The sequence below is a fragment of the Eurytemora carolleeae genome, unplaced genomic scaffold (genome assembly GCF_000591075.1).
Source record: "Eurytemora carolleeae unplaced genomic scaffold, Eaff_2.0 scaffold40, whole genome shotgun sequence".
Classification (NCBI taxonomy): Eukaryota; Metazoa; Arthropoda; class Copepoda; order Calanoida; family Temoridae; genus Eurytemora; species Eurytemora carolleeae.
The window spans coordinates 203,837-228,158 of NW_019396035.1; the positions used below are offsets into that span (position 1 = coordinate 203,837).

General features: G+C 35.0%; 1 protein-coding gene across 1 annotated transcript in view; it reads right to left on the bottom strand.

Moving 5' to 3' along the window:
- The window catches only part of LOC111698594 (homeobox protein TGIF1), a 13,869-nt gene extending 4,691 nt beyond the window's left edge, over positions 1-9,178 (bottom strand). Inside the window, exons 1-2 of the mRNA XM_023468962.1 lie at positions 9,135-9,178; positions 8,099-8,161 (exon numbers count right to left, since the gene is read on the bottom strand). The gene's annotated coding sequence lies outside the window, so the exon portion shown is untranslated. The remainder of the gene's footprint in view (positions 1-8,098; positions 8,162-9,134) is intronic.
- Between the last annotated feature and the right edge of the window lie 15,144 nt (positions 9,179-24,322).

Genomic DNA, 24,322 nt, shown 5'->3' on the forward strand with positions numbered 1-24,322 from the left:
CCCTACCTACCTAGCCAGGTTTGGATACCCGCCCTTCAACCCCACTCCTCCCTTCTTTCACCATACCCCCCCCCTTCCGTTCAGTGTTGTTGCCATATCACGTATACCATCTGGTGGTACAGGTCAACCAAAGATATTCTTATTATAATATCTTCAAGAAACGGAGTTGAAGAATTAGAGGAGCTACACTGTAGGAACTAGAGGTACTAGAGGAGATACACTATAGGAACTAGAGGTACTAGAGGAGATACACTGTAGGAACTAGAGGTACTAGAGGAGATACACTGTAGGAACTAGAGGTACTTGAGGAGATACATTGTTGGAGCTAAAGGTACTAGAGGAGCTACACTGTAGGAGCTAGAGGTACTAGAGGAGCTACACTGTAAGAACTAGAGGTACTAGAGGAGCTACACTGTAGGAGCTAGAGGTACTAGAGGAGCTACACTGTAGGAGCTAGAGGTACTAGAGGAGCTACACTGCAGGAACTAGAGGTACTAGTGGAGTTACACTGCAGGAACTAGAGGTACTATGGGAGCTACACTGCATGAACTAGAGGTGATATGGGAGCTACACTGCAGAAACTAGAGGTACTACAGAAACTACACTGCAGGAACTAGTGGTACTAGAGGAGCTACAATGGCGGAACTTGAGGTACTAGGGAAGCTACACTGGAGGAGCTAGAGGTACTAGGGAAGCTACACTGGAGGAACTAGAGGTACTAAGGGAGCTACACGCAGGAACTAGAGGTGCTTGAGGAACTACACTGGAGGAACTAGAGGTACTAGAGAAACTACACTGCAGGAACTAGAGGTACTAGAGAAACTACACTGCAGGAACTAGTGATACTAGAGGAGCTACACTGCAGGAACTAATGGTACTAGAGGAGCTACACTTCAGGAATTAGAGGTAATAGAGGAGCTACACTGCAGGAATTAGAGGTACTAGAGGAACTACATTGCAGGAACTAGTGGTACTAGAGGAGCTACATATACTGCAGGAACTAGTGGTGATCGAGAAGATATAGTAAATACTATATTCTAAATACTTAAGCTAAAAGTGTTACACGAACTAGAGAAAGGAACTATTCCTACTTCTAAAGTAAAGTGTGAATCAAAGTTTAAGGATATGGTAGTGAACTTTTTTAACCTAATCCTGGTATACTTTTATCTACTAGTCCTAAACCAAATCCTTTACAGCATATGTTATATATAGGTGTTAGGTACTTTCCCAAAGGCATTTTCCCAAGGGCAGCTTCCCAAGTGGCAACTTCCAAAATGAACATTTTCCTAAGTGACAATTTCCCTAGTGGCAACTTCCCCATGAAGGAAAAGCGGCAACTTCCCAAACTTCATAACGTGTAAACGTCAATTCTGATCACTGTCATCTCGACTGATTTATTATAGTTAGGGCGGAGTAAACTTGTGTCAAGGATGAATACTGATAGGTTTGGATGGGTCGAAGAGAGTTTCCTATAATTATCAATTTTCAGGTCTAAAAGAGTTAAATTTGGGTTGAAGCAAACGGGAGTTTAGGGATGGCGGCATATACATAAAATACTGGCTTATATTTAGTAGGAGAATGGAGGAACTGTAGTCTTTCGATTATGAGAATGGAGGAACTTGAGCATATTGAGTAGGAGAATGGAGGAACTGTAGTATATTGAGTAGGAGAATGGAAGAATGGGAGTATATTGAGTAGGAGAATGGAAGAACGGGAGTATATTGAGTAGGAGAATGGAAGATATGGGGTATATTGAGTACGTAGGGGAATGGAGGAACTAGAGTCTTTTGAGTAGGAGTATGGGGGAACGGCCGGGAGTATATTGAGTAGGAGTATGGGGGAACGGGAGTATATTGAGTAGGAGTATGGGGGAACTGGGGTAAGGGGAAGGGAGACGAATCTAGCAACAGGAGAGAGGGAGGATGAAGAAGGTAAGGGAGTAAGGGAGGGTGAAGGTAAGGGGAGGACAGGAGGAGGATCAGTAAGGACGGGTTGACTAATGCATACTGACAGATTTTTCAGCTCAAGCCATTGTATTAAAAATTGAAAGACACATTTCAGAATTAAAAATATTTGGGGAGACATTACTCAAGCCCTTTTCTACTTTCTAGACTATTAAACTTAGAAGTTTCTTGTAAAATTTTTTTATAGAGATTCTTCTTTTTTATCGCACCCAAGCTCAGTCTTTTTAATTATACCCCTGCTCAACGTTTTCCATTACAACCCTGCTCAATCTTTTCCATTACACCCCTGTTCAGCCTTTTTCATTACACCCCTGTTCAGCCTTTTTCATTACACCCCTGCTAATTCTTTTTCATTTCAACCCTGCTCAATCTTTTTCATTTCAACCTGCTCAATCTTTTTCATTACACCTCTGCTCAATCTTCTTCATTACACCCCTGTTCAATTTTTTGCATAACGCCCCTGATCAATCTTTTTTAATAGACAAATAGACCCCTGCTTAATCTTTTGCATAACAGCCTGCTTAGTAGTTATTCAGTTGATATTTGTGATGAAAAAGTAAGAAATCTTAATTCTCATCTCTTGAAATGTTAGAATTTTACTGCAAATGTACTTTTAAATTGAGATTCGTCGTTATTCCTAGTTTAAGGTCTATACTCATACTAAGAGAGGGGGGGGGGGGCTTAATAGCTTTCGGCTGTTAGAAGCAGCAAAATGAACATAATTTATATTAAATCTAGAATTTAAAGGGAATTTTATTTTAGTTTTAATTGCTGAGAATTAAAAATTCTGAAACAAGAAATTGGATGACAAAGATTGGATATCAGCTCCGAACCCGTGAAGCCTGAGAACTCGAGATTGAAGATACAAGAGTATCATATTTATAGCTTTAACCATATGTTTCCCCTTAGTTGATAAACTTTAAAATTTCCCAGATATTCCGTCTTGTAAACTGATTCATAATGGCTCTCAACCCATTAAATCCCATTAGAAGGACAGATTCATGTGTAGAAACTCGAGAGATTTCTGATCAAATCGGTCACATATGACCCCTTCTACCTCCCTCGTCATTGAAGATGAAACATACCCCCCCCCCTTCCAGCTCACCCCTACATTATTTTAATCTCCTGTTCCTTTCCAATGTTTACCCCCCCCCCCTTTTATTCTTTTCAAAGTTTAGTTTATGTTAAATAAGATTTAAGATGATGCAAGTGTAAAATAAAAAGGTCTAATCCACCCTTTCCCTGTACACCCTGTATTTTTAGAAAGGACTAATCTACCCTTTCCCTGTACACCCTGTATTTTTAGAGAGGACTAATCTACCCTTTCCCTGTACACCCTGTATTTTTAGAAAGGACTAATCTACCCTTTCCCTGTACACCCTGTATTTATAAAAAGGACTAATCTACCCTTTCTCTGTACACCCTGTATTTTTTAGAAAGGTTGTAGAATGCAGACAAATTCTAAATTACAACCTGTAATGTGTTGAAGGTTTGATTAATCCATATATCTTTACAAACCCTGTAGATAATTTTTTATTTATCCATATACATAATAAAAAGGGTTGAACATATATTGATGGACCAAGTAGAAGGTTTGATATACCTTATACACCATGCACAGTGGAACCCATAAAATTGTGGAACAGAAAGACAATTAATTATTCGTATTTCTATTTTATGTTGTTAAAAAGCAATAAGTTTATCAGTAGATTAAAAATCAACTTATTACGTGAATTGGTTCTGTGTTAACTACACAATTGTTGTTATTCGTCTATATTGTCCTATCTAAAATAAAATGATAATAGTCGTCTTCTAATTCTACAGTTTTAAGAGTCTCGCTATGGAAAGGATAAATATTGATCTCTCTTCACCCTGTAGAAAACATCATTCCAGATTTGAATTAGTTTCTACACTCTGTAGAAGGATTGAATAAATCTCTGTACATCCTGAAGACGGAATGAATAAATCTCTATACTCTGTAGAAGGATTGAATAAATCTCTGTACATCCTGTAGAATGAATGAATAAATCTCTACACCATGTAGAAGGGTTGAATAAATCTCTACATCCTGTAGAAGGGTTGAATAAATCTCTACACCATGTAGAAGGAATGAATAAATCTCTACACCAAGTAGAAGGATTGAATAAATCTATACACCCTGTAGAAGGGTTGAATAAATATCTACACCTTGTAGAAGGGTTGAATAAATCTCTGCACCATGTAGAAGGGTTGAATAAATCTCTACACCATGTAGAAGGGTTGAATAAATCTTTACACCCTGTAGAAGGATTAAATTAATCTCTGCTCACCCTATAGAAGGGTTTAGATTGATGTGAAATTACAGCAAGGTGTGCTGATATCTTTTATCTGAGTAGGTTTCCCAGGTGGTTTCTCCATAGTTCCACCTGCCCAGGGAAACCTTAAAGAAAGATTTAACATAATAGCTCTAAGCCTATTCCATTTTTCAAAGGCAAATAAAAGAGTAGAAGGTTTGAGGGCTGATGGAGGAAAGGGGGACGAAATGTATCTAATGAATAGATGCTGAAGGAAAAGGGTTCAGGTCAGGAAAATGAATGGCTTGGATGAAATGAATGTAATGGTCTGCTTGGATGAGATTTCTATAGTTATGTCACGGATTTATGGGTTGGAAGAGAGAAGAATTACTGGGTTTCTTCAATTAGGTTTAGTTTAGTTTTTCAATATCATCAAATCCTGAAAAGAATCTTCTGTAAATAAATCTAAAATTTAAATAAAAGTTAGACTGATTAGGAAAAGAGTTGGATACTAAAGACTGATTGAAATATGTGAAACCCGACTTAGTATACACAGTCTGTAAAGGTGAGGCGAGGGAGTGTGTGGTTTCCTTCTGATTTATTTGTTTTTAAGAGAAGTTAGAGTTAAATATCAGCCTAAATCATAGCTTAACTTGACCAATAATCCGCTTAGGTCAATTTTCAGGACACGTCCCATAAACACTTCAAACTAAAGATTACACGGGAAGGAGGAGCAATAAGATAGATAGAGGAAGGTAGGAGCAATCGACAGTATAAGGAACGATAAGATAGTGGGAGCAATTCACATAAGAAGGAGCAATAAGGTACATAGCAATCGACATTATTAGGAACGATAAGATAGTAAGCGCAATTCACATTAGAAGGAGCAATAAGGTACATAGAGCAATCGACATTATTAGGAACGATAAGATAGTAAGCGCAATTCACATTAGAAGGAGCAATAAGGTACATAGAGCAATCCAAATGAGTATGAGAAACCACGTTTGAAGAAATAAGGTACATATAAACATCCATATTATTGGGAGCAAACCAAATAGAAATTTATATATAGTATGAGCTATCAGGAAAAGCAGAAGTAATCAGACCTTGTTTGAGCAACCTAAACTAGTATGGAGCTTTCAGGAGTAATAGGAGCAATCCCTGGAGCTATTAGAAAATTTATTAGTCATTCAAACTAGTAGGAGTAATAAGGAGTAGTTGGAGAAATCCTTAGAACTATCAGGTGAGTTATCCAAACTAGTACGGAGCTATAAGGATTAGAAGGAGAAATCCTTGGAACTATCAGAAGAGGCAGGAATTATACAAACTAGTACGGACCAGACAGGAGTAGTAGGAGCAATCCCCGGAGCTATCAGGGGAAGTATAAGTTATCCAAACTCCTCGGATCAATAAGGAGTAGTTGGAGCAATCCTTGGATTGTAGGAATTGTCCAAACTAGTTGGAGCTATCAGGATTAGTATGATCAACCCTTGGAGCTATCGGGGGAAGTAGGAGTTATCCAAACTAGAATGGAGCTATCAGGATTAGCAAGAGCAATCCATGGAGCTATCAAGTGAAGTAGGGGTTATCCAAACAAATTGGAGCAATTAGGGGTAATTGAAGCAAACAGGGGATCAGGGGAAGTAGGAGTTATCCAAACTAGTGGGAGATATCAGAGGTAGAAGGAACACTATTCAAAGCAATCTTGGGTAGGAATTTACATTAGCAGAAGCAATCAGGTTTTAAAGCTTGATAAAGGAATTGAGTCTTTGCCACAAACTCAAATTTTCTAATCTCAATATCTTTTTATCCGGATTGTATAAACCTTGTATAAATCTGAGTTTGTGACAATGACTCAATTCCTTTATTTTGAGATGAAAATGTAAACGGAAGTATTTAAGTATCTAAGTCAAAGCAAGAATAATGGATTGAAAGATCGGATGTTGACAGTTTTAAAATAAATGAATTGATAAAATATTGCAAGATTTTAAATGTTCATCTCTTTTAGAAATTGAATAGTTTAGATTATCCCAGTACAATTCATGGGCGGGCTTCACATCCACCAGAGATTGAAGAACCTGGAAGAAAACTTGACAGATTAATATATTAATGAATAGATGGATAGATCCGAAACCTTCTCAAATGGAAGCAATGTATTTTTGAATAATTGTAACATTCCATAGGATGATACTGTCCGGAGAATACCCAACCCTCTTTGTTCTAAGAAAGTACATTTACCATGAAATGTGTCCAGCTTCAATTGATTCATCAAAATATCTCCATGGTTAGTTCAACTCTGTATATTAATGAAAATGTTTTTTTTCGTTCAAGGAGAAAGAATGAAAATTTTGATGCCTGTTTATGACATAAAAAATAGAACAAATTTTCTTCTTTTTATGATAAGATTAAAGTTTAAGGAATATGGCTAACCTAAAAACTGGTGAAACTGGACAGCTTGAGAGAAGAAGTATATATATTTAATGATAATGTAGTGTCAGGACGGAGCACGATCTTATCAACTCCTCTCAACTCTTCAACGAATATTTCGGTTTCTTTATGCCGAGGTTCATTAACATCGGAGCATTATTTTCACTGTGACTATCTCTGGTTCTCTCTACTTTATCTAGTTCCATCTACTACTTTAGTTCTCTATCTTCTCTCTCTGGTTCCCTCTTCTCTCTCAGGTTTCTTCTTCTTTCTCTGGTTCCCTGTACTCTCACTGCTTCCCTCTATCTCTCTGGTTCTCTACTTTCTTTCGTTCCCTTTACTCTCTCTGGTTTCCTCTACTCTCTATTTGCTCTCTCTACTCTGTGTTTCCCTCTACTCTCTCTGGTTCCATCTGCTATCTTTGGTTCTCTCTACTCTCTTTGGTTTACTTTACTTTCGCTTGTTCCCTCTATTATCTTTCGTTCCCTGTACTAACTCAGATTCTCTCTTCTTTCTCTGGTTCTCCCCACTTTCTTTGGTTCCCTTTACTCTCTTTGGTTTTCCCTAATCTCTCTTGTTTTCTCTGTTCTCTGTGTTTTCCTCTACTCGTCTGGTTTCCTCTTCTCTCTACATCTCTCTCTACTCTCTGTGTTTCCCTCTACTCTATCTAGTTCCCTCTACTCTCACTGGTTCCCTCTACTCTGTCTGGTTTTCTCTTCTCTCTATATCGCTCTCTACTCTCTGTGTTTCCCTCTACTCTTTCTGGTTCCCTCTACTCTAGCTGGTTCCCGCTCCTCTATCTTGTTCTCTCTATTGACTTTCGTTAACTGAACTAACTCAGATTCTCTCTTCTTTCTCTGGTTCTCCCTACTTTCTTTGGTTCCCTTTACTCTCTTTGGTTTTCCCTAATCTCTCTGGTTTTCTCTGCTTTCTGTGGTTCCCTCTACTGTTTCTGGTTCTCTATACTCACTCTTGTTCTCTCTACTATTATCTCTGGTTCCCTCTACTCTATCTTGTTCCCTCTACTTTTTCTGGTTCCCTTTACTCTCTGTGGTTCTCTCTACTCTCAACGGTTCCCTTTACTCAGTTGCATTTGTTCCCCTCTTGTTCATTTTCTTCGTGGATTTTTACGTTTCAATTAATTTAATTTCCTAATCTTTCTTTCTCCGCGGTTTCTTTCTATTCTCTTACCTAACAAGAATAACAAAATTATCTAAACTTCATGCATATCAAGGTTTATTTAAAGAGCTAGAAGATGAGGGAAGAGAAATGAGCCAAGTCCAGGATTATTATCCAAAGATTTATCTCTTCGCTCTGTATTCTAATTATATATGAAGCCCCGTGTACCACCTGCCTAAAGATCCAAAGATTCTAATCTTATACTCATTTTAATCTCATCTCTCATACTATATTGTATTCAGTCCTACAGGTTACCTGGAGAGGGACGATGACTTCAAGTTTCTTTGTCAACCAATCCTAGCTTACGTCAATACGCACCTAGATTTATTCTATATCAATAAAATATACATTTGAAAAATCAAATAAATAAAAATTTTATTCAATTTTCCCCTTCCCTGAGAGTTTAATTGACAAAGGACAATTGATCTGCATTGATTTTGTGAACAATAAAATCTTTTTGCTTATTATTTGAATTATAATAGAAATCTAGAGTAATGACTTATTTTCCCAGGGGTTTCGTTTTAACCGACCATAAAGGATGGTTGGTTTGTCCGTCCTAGTTCAGCTCCGGGGGGTATAATTTATACTTGGCTTTCTAGGCTTGTGAAATAATTTGATTCTAATGCAGAAAGCTGGGATTTTGAAGATTTATTAAGTTCTATCAATTTAATTTAAACTGAGGAGGATTAAAAGAATTGATTTTAAAGTAACTAGTAGGGCTAATAATTCATCAAGAAACTTTATGATAACCATTACTGAGAGTGATTCCTTTTAACCCCCCCCCCCGCTTATACAAACTTGGTTTGTTTTTTAACTTTAATGTGTTAAAGAATTCGGTCCCAGGAAAAACAATTGTAGTATCAACGAGGATTAACTATCCAGGAAATAAAATTGTAGTATCAACGAGGATTAACTATCCAGAAAATAAAATTGTAAAATCAACGAGGATTAACTATCCAGAAAATAAAATTGTAGTATCAACGAGGATTAACTATCCAGAAAATAAAATTGTAAAATCAACGAGGATTAACTATCCAGAAAATAAAATTGTAGTATCAACGAGGATTAACTATCCAGAAAATAAAATTGTTTCGCGCTGGTTGGCGACTTATAAGTTAACATGAAGGATTGAAATGGTTTCTCTCAGAACGAAAGGTACAGAACTGTTGAAGGAAAAGTTAATTCATCTTCAGGTGTTTATACACTAGAAATACATAATAATTAGAAAAATACAAATAATGTTTAACTATTTACATATAAAAGTTTTAAGAAACTAGTATCAATTACATACCAATGACGCTCTGGGGTAGAACTAGATCCTTCAGTTAAACAGTCAACACTGACTGGTTTAAGGATAAGTTTATATATCATGCAGTACGGTCAATGTTTGTAAACAAAACCGGACCAGAATAAACAGCAAATCAAGGAAAAAGGGGCGTTCCATTTTCTTATATTAATTCATTAAACCACAAAAGATCGCGATATAAAACTCGCGAAACAAAAATTGTAGAATCAACGAGGATTAACTATCCAGGAAACATAATCATAGGATCCATGAGGATTAACTATCCAGGAAATAAAATGGTAGAATCAACGAGGATTTACTATCCAGAAAATAAAATTGTAGTATCAACGAGGATTAACTATCCAGGAAATGAAATTGTAGTATCAACGAGGATTAACTATCCAGGAAATAAAATTGTAGAATCAACGAGGATAAACTATCCAGAAAATAAAATTGTAGGATCAACGAGGATCAACTATCCAGAAAATAAAATTGTAGTATCAACGAGGATTAACTATCCAGAAAATAAAATGGTAAAATCAACGAGGATTTACTATCCAGAAAATAAAATTGTAGTATCAACGAGGATTAAAATAAAATTGTAGTATCAACGAGGATTAACTATCCAGGACATAAAATTGTAGAATCAACGAGGATAAACTATCCAGAAAATAAAACTGTAGGATCAACGAGGATGAACCATCCAGAAAAAAAAATTGTAGAATCAACGAGGATTAACTATCCAAGAAATAAAATTGTAGTATCAACGAGGATTAACTATCCAGAAAATAAAATTGTAGTATCAACGAGGATTAACTATCCAGAAAACAAAATTGTAGTATCAACGAGGATTAACTATCCAGGAATTAAAATTGTAGTATCAACAAGGATTAACTATCCAGAAAATAAAATTGTAGTATCAACGAGGATTAAAATAAAATTGTAGTATCAACGAGGATTAACTATCCAGGAAATAAAATTGTAGTATCAACGAGGATTAACTATCCAGAAAATAAAATTGTAGAATCAACGAGGATTAACTATTCAGAAAATGAAATTGTAGTATCAACGAGGATTAACTTCCAGGAAATAAAATTGTAGTATCAACGAGGATTAACTATCCAAAAAATAAAATTGTAGTATCAACGAGGATTAACTATCCAGGAGATAAAATTGTAGAATCAATGAGGATTAACTATTCCATAAATATAATCATAGGACCCATAAGGATTAACTATTCCATAAATATAATCATAGGATCCATGAGGATTAACTATCCAGGAAATATAATCATAGGATCCATGAGGATTAACTATTCCATAAATATAATCATAGGATCCATAAGGATTAACTATTCCATAAATATAATCATAGGATCCATGAGGATTAACTATCCAGGAAATAAAATTATCGAAGGATTTAACGATTGAAATATTAAAGGATTGAATGGTTGAAGAATTATTTGTTGAATTAAAGTATTAGCGGATTAATGGAAGTATTGCAGGATTAAAGTATTAAAGGATTGAAGAATTAAAGGATTAAAGATTAAGTATCAAGGTATTCTAGTGCAAGGGTTGTCTAGCTGAAAGAACTGATTTTCAAGACAAATTGTTCCCAGAGAACTGTGAATTAATTTGACCACACAGGATATAGTTTGTGTAGAATCATGTTCAACTTCACTCAACCTTAAAGTAACAGACCTTCAAAATTATATGTTTTTTTCAACTTATTTCAATAAGAACTTTTAAAAAATTTTAAGTCGCAAGAAATGTATTAAGGGCAAGTCATTAAAAAAGTATTTCACCCTATTTCAGCAATTAAATTTCCAAGATAGATAGCGTTGTCTCTTTTTAATCTATCACTAGGTAGTAGGTACTATATCCAAATTTCTTTTCTAATTTTTACATCAACAGAAAACATGGTAAACTTTGATATTGAATGCTTCCTTTCCTATCTAAATACATTTAAAAAAATACAGGTTTCAGTTACAATACAGTGAGTCAGTACAACAGACCTTTTTCACGGGAAAACAAACAAAATTTGCAAGTCACTCAATTGCAAATATTTAAAGTATTTGAGTTTGACTAAACAAAATCTAGAAATCAGGGTTGTCCTTGCTGAGACACTATAAGGTCTGCTGCCTTCATTCAAGAAGTCTCTGTCCTCAGGGGGTTTCTTATCTTATCTTATTCCATCACGAGACAAATCTTCATTTGGATTTTTTCTGTTTATTTCCTTCTACACTAGCCTATGGTATCCATATAAACAGTACTAGCTTGGGAACCCAGCACAGCGTTGCCCAAGTTAATCGTAAGTTACTCCCGCCGTTTACCCGCGCTTGGTCTTTCATTACGATTTAACTATTTTTCCCAATAAAAGTCGTATCCATATAGGTTGCAAAGATATGGGGATTACAAAATTTGAGCGTGTAGCAGAGACTCAATTCCTTTAGTATTAGAACGGGACATTTTTATATCTGGACAAATTTTGGGTAGAACATTTAAGATGGGATCTGGGTCGGGGAAGGTCCTGATCAAAACCTATGAAACCCACCAAAGTTGTTCACTTCGGAGAAAATTAAATGATTAATTTTGAAAAATGGAGTTCTGCAGCACTAACCCCAGTTAAGCTCATGGTAGGCTCCAATTTTGGAAAATGGAGTTCTGCAGCACTAACCCCAGCTAAGCTCATGGTAGGCTCCAATTTTGAAAAATGGAGTTCTGCAGCACTAACCCCAGTTAAGCTCATGGTAGGCTCCAATTTTGAAAAATGGAGTTCTGCAGCACTAACCCCAGTTAAGCTCATGGTAGGCTCCAATTTTGGAAAATATTTTTGAAAATATTTTGTTTAACAAATCTCATACTTTACAGATAGTCTAAATTCTTAAAAACAAGTACAACCATTTTTTTGTGTTTTTTTTATCAGAAAAAGATCACTTCGTATTCTGCGGGGAACGATATTATTTTAAAAAAATATCCTTCCGAAGACATTTATATCGACCAGGAAGACTTCCATTAGAATAATTTTTATTTTAATGGGGTAATTATAATTATTTACAACTACTTTACAGAGAAGTTAAGGGAATTTTACTTTACCAAGAGTTCCCAAGACCAATTTTGCCTACAAAACATCCAGAGCGCAGAGAGAGATGTCTTTCAGACAAAATTGTTCGAGGGAACCCTTGGTTAAGTAAAATTTTTAATTTCCCGAAAAAGTAGTTGTACACAATTTTATCGCCTTTTGAGATGAAATTTTTTTTCCCGAAAACTTCTCAGAGCGGTTGGTTACTTTACATAACTGTCCCAAAGGACGTTAAGTAACTTAACCTACCTATGTTTGGGGAATCATAGGTCGGTAATATTGGTCAAAAGGCGGTAAAATTTCTTTCCACATATCTATATCTATTCAAAATAAAGGTTTAATATCGTCTTGATTTAATATCTTTATCTATGTCTATACCTGTAACACCAATAACTCTACCTATAGAAAAGGTTTTATGCAGGTTTTAATTAGATATCTTTCTACCTATACATATAACGCCCATTTACCTACCTAGAAAACGTTTTATCGTTTTTTGGCTTGATTTCTTACTACCTATACCAACGGTAATGGAATCTATATCAATGGTTATGGCATATATTCATTTATCTACCTTATCAATGGTATGGTACATATCCATGTATCTACCTACAACTATAGAAGTCATATATATCTATTGTGTTCTGCCTTTAATTTCTTTTTCCAAATAATATTTAATAATTTAGTTAAGAAAGAAACAAGTTTACAGTTAACTTAATAAATTCCTTACAGTTGTCTCTAAAGTTGCATCTATTGTGGGTAACCTACAGTTCGTGTAATATATCTACCTAAATGTATGGTAGCCATGTATCTATTATACCTGGGTATTCGATTTACTATAGAACCCATCCACCTATGTTACCCATATATAGGGTTTCCAATCAGAATTACGCGCAACTGTTCTTGTATTGTGCGGAATAGTGTGGAATTGCGCAGAATTACGAGGAAATTACAGGGTCGCAATTGCGCGCAAATAAAATCCGCTTGTGTTGGAAACCAATATACCTTTGTATCCTATGGTATCCATATACCTTTGTATCCTATGTTATCCATATACCTTTGTATCCTATGGTATCCATATAACTTTGTATCCTATGGTATCCATATATCTTTGTATCCTATGGTATCCATATACCTTTGTATCCTATGGTATCCATATACCTTTGTATCCTATGGTATCCATATAACCATGTCACCAATCACCCTCAACTATACGCTTTCGGTGTGTACTTCAGTGATTTGCAGTACACTGACCGAAGAAAAAGTAGGGTTTAGTGGAGAGTGCTATAAACACCTCGGTTGCCTGTTCGAGAAGAATTATATATTGGTAGCGTGTGCTGGTTTCAGTGCAATTAAGTATGATTTGGGCCACTTCTAAATATGAGGTTCTCGCTGAGCACCTGCTTGTGTAAAAAAGTGGCCTCAATCTCAAGATAAGAGAATGCAAAGTACACCTGTATACCTGTGTCCAGCTGCTCCACATTTATACAAAGTGTAGACACTCAACAGGTAGATAGTAGACTCAAACTATATATAAAATGGTAGATATTCAACAAGTAGATAGTAGACTCAAACTATATATACAGTGGTAGATATTCAACAAGTAGATTGTAGACTCAAACTACAATATATTCAGTTTTAGATACTCAAGAAGTAGATAGTAGACTCAAACCAGGATATATACAGTGGTAGATATTCAACAAGTAGATTGTAGACTCAAACTACAATATATTCAGTTTTAGATACTCAAGAAGTAGATAGTAGACTCAAACCAGGATATATACAGTGGTAGATACTCAACAAGTAGATAGTAGACTCAAACCAGGATATATACAGTGGTAGATACTCAAGAAGTAGATAGTAGACTTAAACCAGGATATATACAGTGGTAGATACTCAAGAAGTAGATAGTAGACTCAAACCAGGATATATACAGTGGTAGATACTCAAGAAGTAGATAGTAGACTCTAGCCAGGATATATACGTATGGGAATAGCAAAAAAACGGGGTTTGAAACAAAAATCTATAAAAATGTTTGCAGGGTTTATGTTTTAGGTGGAAAAATATTGAAATAGAGTGATTAAAAATCAAAACTAATTTTTGAATTTCTGTGAAAATATTTTTTCTTCAGAAATTCTTATTTAAAATGTTTATTCTCTTACATTACCAACTTTTCCAAACGTCTATTGATAAATAAAAAGTGGTCACAAAAAAACACGAAAGATGTGATTACAAATCTTACCAAATCTGACAAAATGGAACTTTTTTCACAGCAGTTTTGATTTCAAAATTTAATCCATAAAAGGGAAAATTCGTAATCAGTATCTAAATACAATTCCAATGTTTTATTTATTAAGATTTTGTGCAGTCGTGTACTAACAAATTTTCCACTCCGTCTCCACACGGCCTTAGGATTCGACGGAGATTTCAACTTACAAGTTTTCCTAATCTTCTCGTCCAGTTTTCTCCATGGCATCATTTTGTTAAATGAAAAAGATAGAACACACCTTTCCACAGAGTTACAATAATGATTTAGTTTCCCGGTTCTTTGTCCCAGCTCTTTGTTTTATTAAAAGATCATTAGCGGTGTTGTCATTATTCCATAAAGTATAAAGCAGAGGGTTAATTATAAATGTTATGCTGAAGAGTTGAAAAATTGTGAAAGACTCTCAATTTCATGCTCTGATACTGGAAGGGGGAGGTTGGGTGTAGGTCTACTATATAGGTTGAAAGGGGGGGGGTGATATCAGTCTAATTGCGGAAGTTTGTGTTTAAACCTTGATAAGAATACATCTAGACAAAATGTAACATAGCACCTTGATTCTTAATTATAGAAGATACACGGAAAGGTTTAATTTGGCTGGTTCACTAAAGAAGATACATTGGAAGATTTAGATGAGTATAGAAGATACACTGAAAGGTTTAGAGGAGTATAGAAGATACACTGGAAGGTTTAGAGGAGTATAGAAGATACAATGGAAGGTTTGTAAGAGAATAGAAGATATACGGGAAGGTTTAGAGGAGTATAGAAGATACACTGGAAGGTTTAAATGAGTATAGAAGATACACTGGAAGGTTTAGAGGAGTACAGAAGATACAATGGAAGGTTTATAAGAGAATAGAAGATATACGGGAAGGTTTAGAGGAGTATAGAAGATACACTGGAAGGTTTAAATGAGTATAAAAGATACACTGGAAGGGTTAGAGGAGTATAAAAGATACACTGAAGGGTTTAGATGAGTATAGAAGATACAATGAAGAGTTTAGAGGAGTATAGAAGATACACTGAAGGGTTAGAGGAGTATAGAAGATACACCGAAAGGTTTAGAGGAGTATAGAAGATAAACTGGAAGGTTTAGAAGACTATAGAAGATACACTGAAGGGTTAGAGGAGTATAGAAGATACACTGAAGGGTTAGATGAGTATATAAGATACACTGAAGGGTTAGAGGAGTATAGAAGATACACTGAAGGGTTAGAGGAGTATAGAAGATACACTGAAGGGTTAGAGGAGTATAGAAGATACACTGAAGGGTTAGAGGAGTATAGAAGATACACTGAAGGGTTAGAGGAGTATAGAAGATACACTGAAGGGTTAGAGGAGTATAGAAGATACACTGAAGGGTTAGAGGAGTATAGAAGATACACTGAAGGGTTAGAGGAGTATAGAAGATACACTGAAGGGTTAGAGGAGTATAGAAGATACACTGAAGGGTTAGAGGAGTATAGAAGATACACTGAAGGGTTAGAGGAGTATAGAAGATACACTGAAGGGTTAGAGGAGTATAGAAGATACACTGAAGGGTTAGAGGAGTATAGAAGATACACTGAAGGGTTAGATGAGTATATAAGATACACTGAAGGGTTAGAGGAGTATAGAAGATACACTGAAGGGTTAGAGGAGTATAGAAGATACACTGAAGAGTTTAGAGGAGTATAGAAGATACAGTGAAGAGTTTAGAGGAGTATAGAAGATACACTGAAGGTTTAGAAGAGTATAGAAGATAAACTGGAAGGTTTATAAAATTATAGAAGGTACACTGATAGGTTTAGAGGAGAATTGAAGATACACTGATAGGTTTAGAGGAGTAAAGAAGATAGACTGATATGTTTATGAGAGTATAGAAGTGTATATGTAATAAAGTCAAACACATTCTGAATTTACAATTTTAAATATTAGAAAATAAATTTTAAGGTTTGCCTATATTCTAAATTCGCTGTATATCTTTAGAAAGAGTCGGCAACTTTGTGATATACATATCATCGTATCATGAATTATATATGTACTTTGTATTCATTAATCATCAGTTATTTACATATAGTGTATATACGTGTATGTTACATAAAGAAACGGCAGTTTAAAGAAATTATCTTATTCATTCTTCTATAGGAGAAATAACAATTTGTGAAAGAAGACACCCCAGGGGTGGCCCTGTCCTGGAACCCCCTGAGCTATGGCCCCCACCCCCCAGGGTTGGAATGGGATACTCTGCAATAACAGAACACCCAAGGGTTTTTTGACTAAAATATCCATTTAGAATTTTATATTTTCAAACTTTAAATTTATTTCAAGAATATACGCAGCAAAAACTGTTCAAATTAGGACTAAATTAGTTTTACTATCAGACTTTTTAACATAGGAGAAATCGAATTGGATCGTACTTAGATAACAATATGCAAATACATCTTATTTGGCTTCTAAGTGTTTTAGAAGTATATTCAAACTTTTTGGCTTAAATCATATGATTAAAGCCATTATCGTTTTTAAAGAAACATGGGATCTTAAAGAAAATATTCCGGAGAGCACCATTGTAATTTTAGGTAGCCATTCAAATAAATTGGACGATTTTCAAAGCAATTTGTAGACAGGGAAACATTAAAAAAATGTCATTCAATTGTTACTGAAAGATTTTGAATACCCCATGTCGATTCAATTTCTATTCTCAAATCGACCGACATGAAGTGTACCCAAAACCTACCCTCAAAACATTTATTAGACTGGAAAGAAGCCATTGAAACATAGGGATTAGGTCATTTCAAATCCTCTCACATGAATTATTCTATTCTGGAATGATTTGGACTCTTGCTGGGTGTTCTTTAACTTTCTACCTATACATGTTCCATGGTTCTATAGTTCTACATATCTGTATTTCCACAGCACTACAGTTCTGTATTTCTACAGCACTACAGTTATGTATTTCTACAGCACTACAGTTCTACAGTTCTGTAGTTCGAGTTCTACTTTTTATTTGTTCTGTTGTTCTGCAGTTCCACTGTTCTACAGTTCTTCAGTTCTGCAGTTATACAGCTCTTCAGTACTACAGTTATTCAGTTCTACATTTCTTTAGTTCTACATTTCTTTAGTTCTACATTTTCACTGCTTCATTGTGTCATATGTAATTCATCAGTTCTACAGTTCTAGAGCTTTAAACGTATACGGTTCTACTGTTCTATAGTTCTGCAGTTCTACAGTTCTACGATAAGGGATAAAAATCTTTGTTTAGTAACGTAGGAGTAAACAGTCTAAAATACATCAACGAAGCAAAGCCAAGAAAGAGAAGGGCCCTTGAACCATGACACTTCTATAGTTCTACAATCTACATATATTGATTTAGTTGTTCTGGTATTTAAGATTGAAGGATCTAGAGCTTAAGAGACAGGGGATTATGTGACTATGGGAGGGGATATTGAGAACTATGGGGGATTTTAAATAGTTTTAATTATTTAAAGTAGCATTTTCCTTCTTGCAATTAGAAAACTTTCAGGAGTGCTGACTACTTACATTTCCATTTTAAACACACAATAATGCTAGGATCTAATCCTTCTAAACTAACTCTACGTGCAGGATTAAACACAAAAACTTTTAATGAATTGAAGAAATCTTTTCAGTTAAAAATTTAATTTTAAATTGAACAATTGAAGAGATTATGCTTAGTTCTCAGGTTTACTGTAACTGCATAAATCTATGAAATGTTGCACTTATTCTCGTTTTCTTATCCTAGCATTTACAACCCCTTTTTCATAATGATCTACAGGTGATGTGTTAAACAAAGGGGCTTTTTTCATCTAAACCTGCGTTGTACGTTAAACCCTTTGCTTTGGATAATGTAAGATCTGACCCAGTTGTCTGGGTGGCAGGTGCGGAGCGAACCTAGATTGTTTTATGATTATACGTCCCACACCACCCGAATACAAGATACAGAAATAACTCATTTCTTATATGTTATCCATGCTTCATTATCGGTAGTTAACCAGACCGCATGGCAAGAAAAAAGTACAGTGAGCAAGGGTTCAACGTAGTGTTTATAATTATTAACGATATTTAATTCTTACATATATATATGTATAATATATTATTGTTTAGATAGGATAAGAGTTATTTTATTGTCACAAATACTGTGGAATAGGAAGACGACTTTTAGACTCAATTTATGATTTAAATAGTCCAATGGACGTAAGACACAGGAACTCAGCAGTGTGCACAGCCTATTAAATATATTTTTGACATTATATGTATTATAGCAACTAGGGGGAGATTGGTTTTTGTTGTTTTGGTTATTGTCCCCACCTGATATCTAGACCTTTCTAGCTAGTATATCTAGAACAGTCTAGCTTGTTTATCTAGAACTGTCTAGCTTGTTTATCTAGACCTTTCTAGCTTGTATATCTAGAACTGTCTAGCTAGTATATCTCGAACTGTCTTGCTAGTAAATCTAGAACAGTCTAGCTAGTATATCTAGAACAGTCTAGCTAGTGTATCTAGAACAGTCTAGCTTGTATATCTAGAACTGTCTAGCTTGTATATCTAGAACTGTCTAACTAGTATATCTAGAACTGTCTAGCTAGTATATCTCGAACTGTCTTGCTAGTAAATCTAGAACAGTCTAGCTAGTATATCTAGAACAGTCTAGCTTGTATATCTAGAACTGTCTAGCTTGAATATCTAGAACTGTCTAACTAGTATATCTAGAACTGTCTAGCTAGTATATCTTGAACTGTCTTGCTAGTAAATCTAGAACAGTCTAGCTAGTATATCTAGAACAGTCTAGCTAGTGTATCTAGAACAGTCTAGCTTGTATATCTAGAACTGTCTAGCTTATATAACTAGAACTGTATATCTTGTATATCTAGAACTGTCTAACTAGTATATCTAGAACTGTCGAGCTAGTATATCTAGAACTGTCTTGCTAGTATATCTGGACCTTTCTAGCTTGTATATCTAGAACTGTCTAGCTAGTATATCTTGAACTATCTAGCTAGTATATCTTGAACTATCTAGCTAGTATATCTAGAACTGTCTAGCTAGTATGTCTAGAATTTTCTAGCTAATATATTTAGAACTGTCTAGGTAGTATATCTATAACTATCTTGCTAGTATATCTAGAACTGTCTAGCTATTATATGTAGAACTATCCAGCCATTATATCTATAACTTTCTAGATAGTATATCTAGAACTGTCTAGCAAATAAATCTAGAACTGTCTACCTAGTAGTATGTCTAAAACTTTCTAACTATAATATCTAGAACTGTCTAGGTTGTAGAAATATCTAGCTAGTAAATCTATAACTGTCTAGCTAATAAATCTAGAACTGCCTAGCTATTCTATCTAGAACTGTCTAAATAGTATATATAGAACTTTGTTGTAAGTATTTCTCGAACTGTCTAGCTAGTGTATCTATGAATGTCTAACCAGTGTTTCCAGAACATTCTAGCCGTAATCAAGAACTATATAGCTAAAAATTTTCTAAAATTGTGTCTTGTATTTTTGTCTAGAACTTTCTAACTAGTGCATCTAGAACTTTCTAGCTATTACCTATTACTATATAGCGAGTAAATGTCTGAAATAGTGTCTAGAACTGTAGCTATGTTTAGCCTGTATAGCTACATCTTGTGGTTTAAGACGTTTCTCTGCATTATCATTCAATTTTATGATGTCGGAAAATAGAAGAAAAATAAACTCTACCGGATATCCGGTTCTCAGTGTTCTTAAAATAATAGAAAACGTGTAATTGATTTTTTGCTCTTTCACCAATCTAGGATAAGTTTCTACCTATTTAAAAAATATATTTTTCAATGTACACTATAAGCTACATATATACGAGGCTATCCCCAAATGCCAAAATTTCCGAACGTATTCATATTTTAGAATTAATGAGAAAATATGTAATGAGTAAAACTGAATTTGATCTTAAGTGTCAGGTCACCGTAAGTGTATAATCCTTTATGGGTAACCCTCTATCTATTTCGTCAGTTCCGTTAGAAAATTAAGAATTTTTTCGTTTTTATCAATTAAATAATATGTGCGTGGGACTTGCAAGAATTAAAGTCAAAGTTGTCAAGTTTAAGATTGATAATATGACGATCTCTCAATTAATATCAGCTGTATGAAACCAAATTAGGATTTGTTCAGCTTTGAAATATTCATTTCCGGGGCTGCAAAAAATAGAATTGGGTGTTGAGGTTAAATCAACGGCAAAGGCCCGGCAATATATTCAAGTTGGCCCAGTCAAAGTTCAAGCAAAGTCTTAGCTGTAACACGCCTGTCCAGACTCTAGCATTCTATTATTCAAATTTCTTAAATACCTTTCCAGCTCCCCTTTTCCTAAAAAGTGTAAATACCTAACAATTCTTAATTTAGGGCTTACCCCTTCCCTTTTTAAAGCAAATTCCTGTAAATTTCCCCCTCATGGTGGGATATGTGTACTGTTTAGACTGCGAAGTGACCGGGATAAATGTAATTCAACACACCCAACTTTAGACGTACTAAGGATGCAAATAAATTCTAAATTCAGAATATGGTTCAGTATCTGGTTCAGTATCTGGTTCAGTATCTGGTTCTGTATTTGGTTCAGTATCTGGTTCAGTATCTGGTTCAGTATCTGGTTCAGTATCTGGTTCAGAATATGGTTCAGAATATGGTTCAGTATCTGGTTCAGTATCTGGTTCAGTATCTGGTTTAGCATCTGGTTCAGTATCTGTATGTTCACATATCTGTTGGGTATCTTATTCATTATATGATTCAATAATTTGAGCTCATCCCGATCGATTTGCTTGATAATTCAATCCACGAAAGAATATCTTCCATCCTTGCTCTCAGAGCCAGTCATGTTCCTTGTTGAAAATTGTTGAATCTGTTAATAAAACTAATTGGATAAAATATAAGAAAACTGTTAATACAAAGCTGTCTAAACTATGACACAAGTATTAGTCAAAGGCATTCCATCTAGGGAAATATGCAGAACTGCTTACATCATAATATCAGCTTGCTGACTATAGAAACAAGAAAGGGAAAAAAAGGTGTAACATTTTTTCAAGCGTATATGGGTCAACAGAGATGAGTCAAGTCCATTAAGAATAAAAACTAGGGAAACTGACTTACCTTTCATAGACCTATGGATACGGAATATATCCACGTAGCCCTACGGGTTTTACAGGTATCCACGTAGCCCTACGGGTTATACAGGTATCCACGTAGCCCTACGGGTTATACAGGTATCCACGTAGCCCTACGAGTTATACAGGTATCCACGTAGCCCTACGGGTTATACAGGGTAACCTCCAAAAAATGAGACTTCAGAGAAATATTATGAAATAAATATTTTACTGTAAAGTCCAAAGGATTAAAGTAAAGTCTTTCAGCCTGCCGAATGTAGTCCGATTTTATAAGCTCTGCGATAAAGCATGATAAAGCTCTACGAAATAAAGTCCTGTTATAGATTATAGTCCGACACAATAAAGCTCTACGAAGAAAAGTCCTCAGATTTTAATGTAGAAAAATTCATTCAAAGGAATTGAGTCTTTGCCACAAACTCTGATTTTTAAATCCCTATATCTTAACAACCCAATGTTGTAGACCTTAGATATATCAAACTATGAACTCTGTTATATCAAACAATCAAAGTTTGAAATATCAAAGTTTTACATAATTTGGTTGTAGATATATAGGTATTAGAAAACTGGGATTTGTTGCAAAGACTCAATTCCTTCAAGTCATAATTAAAGTCTCTTGCTTTGTGGGTAGCACTATAAGTAGCGTAACATATCCATATTAATAATAAAGTTGCATAGCAACATAACCTTAACTATAATTCATATTAATAGACATATTAGGAGGGTATTATCTAGGGTAGGGGCTTAGCGGGGGAGTGTAGGGGATGGAGGGTGGGGCGGGTCAGGAGAGTGGGAGGAGGGGGGGAAGATGGCAAGGGAGAGAAAGGGGAGGGGGCGAGATAGTAAGGGAGGGGGAGGAAAGGGCAGGGTGTTAAAGGGGAGTTATTGTTGATTATTAAGAACTGGATGGTGTAGGGTTGGGATGGGGTGTAGGGATGTCAACGATTTAAACAAATGTAAGCGTTTATAGAGGGAAGGGGAGGGGGGTGGTAAGGGGCACCTTGACCAGGCTCTAATTGTAGAGTTATTATTATTGGGGGCTAGAATAGGATTAAATTGAGCATGGTTAAAATAGTTTTATATATTCTATGGATTTTATCTGATGAATCAGACAAGTGACAAGTTCAGATTTATTGATACGAAGATTAATTAATCAGACAGTTATTTGAATACAATAATTGGGACCATCCAGTTCGGAACTGATGATTGTATTAATTAAAACAGAATTTATAAAAAAAAAGAGGTATTAGAGGAAGGGCATTGCCTACCTGACCAAATATCTTAGATCTACTGGGTTGGGCAAAATTCTAAATGTACAATAAAGACGAGGGGAGGGGGGATACAATCTTTTTCGTCTAGAAGTACGTTTATGTGTAAACTGTTGTTATCTTATGAAGACCATGTGATCATTCGAATTAATGTTTTAACTGGTTAACAATATTTTTGGTGCTGAACCATAAAATATAGAGTTTATCAATTATCTATAAAGTTTTGATAAATCTGAAGATATCAAAATATTTCTGAAATACGAGACTGAAGTGAACATTTTTCTTTAAATAAGACATTACTATCTGTTCTTTGTTTTGAAAGATCACTTTTTCACTGTTAATAAAATAGTTTCGTGTTAGGACCTACCAGCAAGTAATTTAAGGGCCGAGACTGGGTAAATATAAGGGTTTTATTTCTAGTTTTTTGGAAATTAACAAATATTCGTCTTTCTTTTCCTTCTTTGTACTTTCAAATACATTTCCCCTTTCCATTCCTCTTTCTAAACACTTCCCATTTTCACTTTCACAATTTTTATACCTTCCCACTTTCAAACTCATCGCTACTTTTATTTGACATTTTATTTCTCCTTTCCAGTTTTCATTCCCACTGTTGTTTGTCCAAATTCCATTTTCAATTTCCATATTCTAGAACACCTTTCCTCGTATACACTTTTTAATTATTTCTCCTCACTTCGTCCTCCTCCTCCTCAATCTTCTCCTTCTTTTTGTACCCAACCCTCTATTTTGTTTTTTTACACGTTTCTCTCCGTTTCTTCCTAGGCTTCATCCTAGGCAATTTTCCAAAATTTTGTTTTCACCCTCCTCCCCCGTTTCTCATATAATATTTACAACTGCTTTATTTTTACTTTACCAAGGGTTTTCCAAGACCAATTTTGCCTACAAAACATCCAGAGCGCAGCGAAGGATGTTTTGCAGGCAAAATTAGTCGAGGGAACCCGTAGTTAGGTAATATCTATTTTATTCCACCTTACGGTGTAGTTTATTTATATTTTTTCTAGTTTTTTTTTAAGATCAAAACGAAAGTATTTTCAAATCCAACGTAGTGAATTTTAATTTTTTTTTACTTAATAGTCCCTCTGTTGGGGGAATCATAGGTCGGTAATATTTCTCACTTTATCAATACCATATCTTATATCAAAACTTCTCCAACATGTAAATAAAAAATAAACCTTTTGTTTTTTCCTCTCTTTCTAGTAGTTATAAACCATTACTAGTGTTCCTAAACCCTTCCTAGCTCTTTTAAACCTTCCTTCCGTAAGAGTGAAGGATCTAGTATTTAANTTAAAACCAGTTATTTTCCCTGCATCTATCTAGCTCTCTTGGTTACTGTCTCACTCTTATCTTGTTTTTAACCATACCTGCCTCAGGATTTAAAACATACAAGTTTAATAAGTATCAAATTATATTTATATAAATCTTTATATATCCACCCTTAT